Source organism: Anneissia japonica, unplaced genomic scaffold (genome assembly GCF_011630105.1).
Source record: "Anneissia japonica isolate Jap-2015-1 unplaced genomic scaffold, ASM1163010v1 scaffold1374_len1023071_cov147, whole genome shotgun sequence".
NCBI classification, from domain to species: Eukaryota; Metazoa; Echinodermata; class Crinoidea; order Comatulida; family Comatulidae; genus Anneissia; species Anneissia japonica.
The window spans coordinates 294,231-300,588 of record NW_022728671.1 but is presented as its reverse complement, the minus strand read 5'-3'; the positions used below and the strand labels follow the sequence as shown (position 1 = coordinate 300,588).

At 32.1% G+C, this 6,358-nt stretch overlaps 1 long non-coding RNA gene across 1 annotated transcript; it reads left to right on the top strand.

Annotated features, from left to right (window-relative positions):
* Positions 1-1,224: 1,224 nt before the first annotated feature.
* Positions 1,225-3,384, top strand: LOC117114469. Its single transcript, XR_004446373.1, has 3 exons — positions 1,225-1,421; positions 2,144-2,288; positions 3,120-3,384. It is a non-coding gene; the product is annotated as an uncharacterized LOC117114469 (long non-coding RNA).
* Positions 3,385-6,358: the final 2,974 nt, after the last annotated feature.

Below are 6,358 nucleotides of genomic sequence, written 5' to 3'. Positions count from 1 at the left end.
TTAAATACACGTTATAATTATGTTGAGATTTTAAAGTTACAGTATCAACATAAGTTAAATGTTTTTCAGTGTCAAGTTAAAATATTGTTTTTACTCAACTTTAATTCAACACTGAATTCACTTTGAAATCTGGTTGAAATTTTAACATAACAATACAATGTTAAGTCTAAATATAATTGTTATTTCAATGTACAATCAACGTCATTAATTTAACTCAAAGTTATTTCTACAATAACATTTAAAACTGGTTTGGATATTAAAATTACAGTAACAACATTAGTTCAACATCTTTTCAATGTAATGTTAACATATAGTTTGTATTTTAATGTATAATCAACGTTCAATATTACCATATGTTTTTGCAATTAAAACCTTGTTTATTCCACATTATTTAACGTTATATAAACGTTGGAAATATGTTGAGATAGGCTAAATTTACAGTAACTATATAAGTCCAAAATCTTTTCAACGTCAACGTAAAATTGCATTTCAATGTAGAATCAACGTTAAAAATGTGTTATGTTTTTCAACCAAAGACCTATTGTTTATTTAACGTTTTCTCAACGTTAAACCCACCCATTATTTACTCACCGTTGTTTCAACAATAAATAAATGTTGAAGATTCTGGTTGAGATATTAAAATTTCAGTAACAACATATACTTCAAAATCTTTTCAATGTCAAGTTAAAATATAGTTTTTATTTTAACGTATAAGCAACATTTAAAATAAGTTGAGTTTTCAACCCGGAGTTTAAGATTTTACCAAATTTTATTTCAACAATGAATTAACTTTGAAATCGGGTTGCGATTTTAAAATAACAATTGCAATAGGCCTATATTTATTCAATATTTTTCCAACGTTAAATATAGTTTTTATTTCAATGTAGAATCAACATTGAAAATGTGTTATGTGTTTCTACAAAGTAGGCCTACCCATTATTTACTCAACATTATTTCAACAATAAAAATGTTGAAAACCGGTTGAGATATTAAAATCACAGTAATAACATAAATTTCAACATCTTTTCAATGTCAAATTAAAATGTAGTTTGTATTTTAACGTATAATCAACTTTTAGAATGTTATTTTTTTCAACCATGTTTAAATTTCTTTAACTCAACCTCAACTTGATATGAAATTTCATGGAAATAATTGTACAAGATTTATTAAAGTTTACCTCCATGGTGGTGTATAAAAAAACTCATAGGCCAATGAGAGCATATATGATCTTTAATCATTATGGTAATTACATTGGTTCTCTGTCCTTGAAAGTGTAGCAAGTAATGGGCTAATCGGATTAGGTCATTAGGTACAGACCAATCAGAAACAAATGCTCATTTTTTGAAGTATCATCAGTTGCTGTAAAGCTGTCTTCATACACAGTTTACATACTAAAGAATTTCAGCATTATCAAATAAATGGTAGGAACTTTATATTTGTATACTATATTAGAGGGTGTATCTAAACTAGCCCAATATCGTAACTGTATAGGCTTGCTTTATATATATATATATATTATGTGGTTATCTTTTGTTCTAGCTAAGATACGCCAGCCAGTCCTCTGGCCCTAGCTAGTAGAAGAGACTAGGCCTAGACTAGAGTACTGTTGTAGGGTAGTGTAAAGGCATAGTTGGGATAATTTTACTTGTTTGGGCTACACTGCAAGTTGGATGTGTGGGCCAAGTTTAAATTATTAGCGGTAATTTTTAATCGCCTATGCCTAGACCTTTCTTTGCAAAATGGCCACGTCCTGTGTTGAATGCTATAATAGGTCTATATTAAATTAAATATAATGTTAAAATGTGGTTGCATGGACAAAGCGCAAAAATAAATAAAACAGCTATGCCTATTATGTGTGTTTAATAATTCATCTCATATCATGGGCCTACATACTGCCAGTGGTATAATAGCCACATCACTGTCATGTCATCAGTAATCTTTTTTTTTTTTGAATATGTTAATAATGTAAATTTTTATATTTTCTTTAAATAAAGATAAAAATTAACATGTTAGGCCTATACCTTTTGATAATAACATTTGAGGCTATGGTTAGCTTAATGAATAATAGAAATATAAAAATAGATATGGGCTATTTTAGTTGTGTGCATAGGCCTAACTCTAAATAATATGGTATTTCTTTCAGGTTTTCAATCCATTGACAGGAAGCCATGTTTGTTGCAATATATTGTTTGTGGTAGACACTGGGAAAAAACCGACTATTGAATGTGTATTTATTTTGCCTCTTGGTACAAAATTGATGGAAGAGCAGTCATGATGAGGCAGTAAAGGTATACAATTTTTATTGTTAAATTTTGCAAGAATATACTGCACATTTGCTAATACCACTATCCCACAGCAATAAGTGACTACCTTACTGTGTCACAGTAATAACTATTTGTTTCTTGATTAAAGTCTTGGGTATCTAGAAGTCATACAAACAGTAAACAGCATTTGTCTTAATCGTCGTTTTACGACTATTATAGTCGTACAAAGGCGATTATTGAGTTTAAATTAATTGGGGACAGTCAAATCGTAAATATTATCTTAACATGCTTAATATTCTTCAAACGATAAATGGCACCTAACTTCGTAATATGATGCTGTCTGAGTTGCCCTTAAAGAAAAATGTATTTAAATCTTTGAAAAAAAAACCACATTCTATTATTTTTTCAAACTTACATACATACATACATACATACATGTTGTTTGGTGTTGATCCTAATTATATAGCAAAATATTAAATTGTTTTAGTTTAAGCCCATTATTGACCTAGGCAATTACTGTACTCTATTACACAACATTCAATTTAATATTTTGCATACCAAAAGTAATAAAACTGAATGAATATGTGTTTTAGGTTAAGTGCCACTCTCTGTAGAGAAATGTCTAACTGTCCATGTTTGCAATACTGTAGTTCATAGTGAATATTTTTCAGTATTTGCATCATTATTGGTAATGCTTGCAGTAGATCAATGTAGATAGTTGAAACAGTTGTTTCAACTATATACATGATATTCAAGTATTTACATTTTTAAAATTTACCATACAATTAACTTTAAAATAATATTTCAGTCTTCTTTTTTTCAAATATTTTTGTTTTGTTTTTATCTTTCACAAAGGTTCTTGGATACCTTGCTTCAATACCTCTGGTCGGACAAGAAAAGACTTGGCTAAGGAGTAGTGCTTCAAATAATTTATCACCAAGAAAGTTACTGATTTAAACCGAAACCTGTAACGCGAAAGATTCTTAATTAAGCTAAGTAGACGTGCAATAGTAGCTGTTGTTATATTACAAAAACTCTGATTTAAACATGCCTGTATAGTACAATGCATAATATTTTATGTTTTTTGCAAGTTTCAATTAAAGAAAAATGGTCAAGTATATTTTGAACTCAGTGTATTTTGTAAGTTTAAAGGATTAAACATTGACATTGACACAACATTGAACATTTTACATTGAATTAACATTGAACATACTACATTGAATCGACGTTGAAATTTACGTTGATGCAAACTTTCATTTACAGCCAAAATTCAACATTGATTCAACATTGATTGTTTGACGTTATTATAACGTTAAATAATTGATGTTGAAACAGCTTTAGACATTTTACGTTGAATCAACGTTGAAATTTACGTTGATGAAAACTTTCATATTCAACTAAAACTCAACGCTGATTCAACATTGATCATTTGACGTTGTTTTAGCGTTAAACATTGACGTTGAAACAATTTTAGGCATTTGACGTTGAATCAACGTTGAAATTTACGTTGATGAAAACTTTCATATACAACCAAAATTCAATGTTAATTCAACATTGGTCATTTGACGTTGTTCCAACGTTGAAAAATTAGCGTTGAAAAAACCTTAGACATTTTACGTTGAATCAACGTTGAGATTTACGTTGATGCAAACTTTCATATACAACAAAAATTAAACGTAGATTCAATGTTTGCATATTACGTTGAATCAACGTTATTTCAACCAAGTTGTGCCCACTGGGAAGTACTCGTTCTGCCAAGCTGGGATACGAGATTTCAGTATTTAAGATAGGGCCTAATCTAATATTGTATTGTACTGGCAGTCATGAGCTTATGTTATTTACATTCGATTGGACAAAAAAGAAATTTGTATATGTATCTTTGTATGATCAGTATACCTGTGTGCGTATTACATTTAGATGTGTACGTGCCGATTGTTGCTGCAGTAGTAGACGCTAGTCACTGTGAAGTTGAAATACTATTTATGTTTACACAGCAGTATGATGAATAAATATTTGATTGTCTTTAAAGAACTTTTGATGGACATTCGTTTCATTTCATTTCTTTAGGCACGAGCGCCAATCAGTGAATTTAATCACTATCCTACGTGGCATATCCATTAAATGACAGGGGACTGAAAGGACTAGTACATCGGGGTAACCCCCTACTCTTCTCGAAGGATGTACTGAGTTCTTTAAAGTGCACGCGAGCCAAATGCGTACACTGGGCCTACGGTTTCAAGTTCTTATCCGAGAAGATATCCACCACCGGAACCATTGGCGAGTGAGCCGTTCGAACCAGCGACGATATTATAGCTGAAGGTTACGTTTCACCTGACTTAACCGCTCAGACAATCAACTCGCCGCTCGTCTCAAGGAAATAATAATTCCACAACCCAACATTCCAACTGCTGTGGGCTAAAATTTACTTTTTGTGGTTCCAAATTTTGCTCTGATTACTGAAATTAGTCCTATATAATAGCCTCAAGACTATTGTTCTGTGGAATATTATGGGAGTTTATGTCAAATATTAACATTTAGCGGCCACATTGGATATATGCAACTGATAGTAGCTGGATTTGACTTACATTGGTGCCACTGTATGCCCCAACTCTTTAAATTCTCGAAAAATGTTGTTCTATGTGGAATACTGTAAAAGTTATAGCAAAATATAAGAACTTGTCAGCTATCTTTGGAGTATTAGGCTGCCTTACAGCAAATTTGAGTTCAGCTCCCCTCAAACCCACAACAAGTTGGTATGCCATAATTTAACAAAATTTACCGCCAGCACATTAAATAAGCACATTTTTCTTTTCAAATTTTGCCTAGTCTTATATAACTAATGTCTAGTGCATAGATGTCGGAAGCATTTTGCAAGTGGTCCGGCCACTTTAATAAGAGTGGGCGTGAGTGGGTGGTGGGGTGCAACACATTTGTTTCACCATGGTTGAAAAAATGGCTCCTCAGCCGGGAAATAGCACATGCATAATTTTTGAAAAATTATTTTCTTCACTTTTAATTTAACGCCGGCTTGGCCATTATACCTTTGCCAAAATTTTATAAGTTATTTGTTATTTTATATTATACCTCTAAACGATTTCAAAATCAATCTTAAATGAAAGTAAGGATTGTCAATAAAGTTGAAATGTACACGGCAATACAATAAATTGTTTTATATATTACTTACACGTAGATATATTAGCCAATGCACTGTTTTGTGTATGGCGTTTTTTTTTTCTATTGAATGACGATAATGTTAGTGGCAATGTTAGTAATATTTTAATGGCATCAGTCCAATGCGGACATGAATTAACCACAAAGCATAATATAATATAACATGACTATGATATTAATAGACATTAAATCCTATAATCGTATTTAAGTTTACTGTAGTTATATAATAGAATATACACTTACAACATCATGAACTGCATATTACCAATAAAGCAAAATAACGTACACAGGGCTTGCAACAGAACGAAAACTTGTTGCAAGAGCCCGCCAAAGCCATAGGCGTAGATCCCGGGGGGATGGGAGGATATATCCCCCAATATTTGACAAGGGGGATGGTCCATTGTATCATCTCCCCAATATTTTGACTATGTATGGGATAAAATGGAGCTTTACACACCTCAAAAGACTGTCACAGAAATAATTTGCACTGTCTTATGCGCTTACAATGATGAAAATTAGCATAATGTATTAATGTTGATAACAAAATTATTTCATCTGGTACCAATCTAAGTTCTTCTTTCTTTAGATGTTAGATGTGCTTGCAAAGAGAGCCACATTTCACACTGAAGGGTGTGTACGACATCAGTAATGTTATGTCAATTCCAAGAATGTTTAAGGTTATATCGGTTGATGAGGAATTTATTGATTAGGCCCATAATAGCAAATTGCATCAATTTATTTTGCAAAAACAAGGTTTCCAGCTTCAGAGGGGGCACATCCCCTGTCCGCACAAGGGCACACATTGGCGCTAACACCAGGCGCGTAACAGGGGTCTTGGGTCAAGTGGGTATTTATTTTCCCGGTTAGTAATTTACCATACCCATCCCACCCCACTCCCAATATAGAAAACAATACGACATAGG